The sequence below is a fragment of the Bombus impatiens genome, unplaced genomic scaffold, assembly GCF_000188095.3.
Source record: "Bombus impatiens unplaced genomic scaffold, BIMP_2.2 scf_0884, whole genome shotgun sequence".
NCBI classification, from domain to species: domain Eukaryota; kingdom Metazoa; phylum Arthropoda; class Insecta; order Hymenoptera; family Apidae; genus Bombus; species Bombus impatiens.
In genome coordinates this window covers 41,097-43,013 of record NT_177303.1, presented here as the reverse complement: position 1 = coordinate 43,013, position 1,917 = coordinate 41,097, and the positions used below count along the sequence as shown (strand labels likewise).

Genomic DNA, 1,917 nt, shown 5'->3' with positions numbered 1-1,917 from the left:
CATTGCATTTATTTACATTACAATAATCTGAAGACATCTTTGCAAAATAGTAAAAATTGATCTGTTGGATTTCTTCCCTCCGAACTAGTCTAAGCTGCGCTATGTTCCTTATCATGTGTGTTGGCAGTTGTAACTAGATATAGTCTTCATGTTTGTATGACTGTAGGTCCTTGTTTCTTTTGTCCTTCGTATCATAGCTGACGTTTAAAATTCCACGATTGTCCTTTAAAATAAGCTTCTCTCTCTGACCTTCCCTAGAATGCTTGGTAGGTTCTTTCTTATTTGCATAACTCTTCCTGGTCGGTTTTACTGAGTATATTTTTAATTTGTGTATACTAGTTTCTTACCAGTTTTCTCGTTTTTCTACATCGTCCAGTTGGTCCTAGTCCATCGCAACCTCTCCTCGAAACCTAGTGCCCTCTATTTTCAGTAATTTAATTCTCTACCGCAACGCCCTCTATATGATTCCCACATTTGTTCTCTCTGTTTCGAATCACAGCAAGTGGAGTATGGAATATCGTTGTTTCTATGTTAGTTGTGTATCCAACGATAAATCTTTATATACTAGATGTATGTGTAAATATGGCGGCTACTGTTACATCGAAGATTTTCATTTTTGCTTTCCAGTTATATATTTCTTTCTTTATGAATGGTTTCCAAAGAGCTCCAAGAGCTTATTTGCCTTTCGCTGCAAACTGTTGGCAGGTCTGGTTGAATACACCTGAAGCCAAAAAGGTAAACACCTAGATGTGTACACTTTTTATTATTGTTATTGCTATTGCTAGTGATATTGCTATGGCTATTGCTATTGTTATTGGTATTGCTATCGTCAGGAAGGAAATATACACTCTGGTAATAGCAATGGTAACAGTAACAATCGTAACAGTAGAGAAAGATGGGGGTTGCTCACGCTTATGGTTCTGGTTGTTCACGAACTAGTGCTGCACCATGCGGCCAAGTGCTGAAGGTTGCAGACGCTAGCACATACAAGAACCTACAATGCACAATAACATAGACAAGAACCTATTAATTTCCATTTTACATGAACCTATCTAATTGTACTACGAGAAGGTTTATATCTAGTTTTCCATCCAATAGACACGTACAAGAATAACAAAATCGCGAATAATTAAACTAATTGTAAGTTGTCAAAGGAAGAGAAATAAATTGTTTACTATATTTTTTCTAGAGAAGAAAAGAGAATATTCTCTTTAAAACGATAATGGATCAGTGGAATGGCACAATAATCTTAATATATTTTCCTTACACGATAGTGGTTTAGATTTAACATTGAACTTACTTTTGTCCCAATAATTCACTAGATGGTGAATTCCACAAAAACAGAAATTCCAATCGTCTATAGACAGTATGTAAGAACACGAAGACGTAACGACTAATTTGTGTAACCACATAATTGAGTGGTGCAACTAGCCACGCTCTTTATCCATCTTATTTTCATTACTGACACAAATTTATTAATTCTGCGAATCTTGATCTTGTTAAAATTAGGAAAACTATATTGAGATAAACATTCTACATTATATTGGCATCAGACGAAACTTCTCGTTTGGTATCTAGCGAAAGAATAACGAATAAACAGAACGATATAAAAGATGAAACGACGATACGAAATCTTTCAGCGAAAATTTAGAAAATAGGCAATTAGGACTCTCTACTAAAAAATATTATTTTAAAGAATATAGAAAATTATGTTATAATATTGGTAGCAAAAATTTCATTTTAGAGGAAAAACAACATTTTTACGGAAATTTAATATATCTATTAATTTTTTATGGCAAATATAATTAAAAATCGCTTACAATGGTGTCGTGTTTCGTGTAATTTTAATTAAAAAAATATCACGGACATGTTGATGAAAGTTTCATAAAAAGAGGGCCAATAACATAAGTTTTATTA

At 33.4% G+C, this 1,917-nt stretch overlaps 1 long non-coding RNA gene across 1 annotated transcript; it reads right to left on the bottom strand.

The window, feature by feature from the left end:
• LOC117152239 lies at positions 1 to 1,309 on the bottom strand. Its single transcript, XR_004462554.1, has 2 exons — positions 911 to 1,309; positions 1 to 721 (listed from the first exon to the last, which is right to left on the bottom strand). It is a non-coding gene; the product is annotated as an uncharacterized LOC117152239 (long non-coding RNA).
• Positions 1,310 to 1,917: the final 608 nt, after the last annotated feature.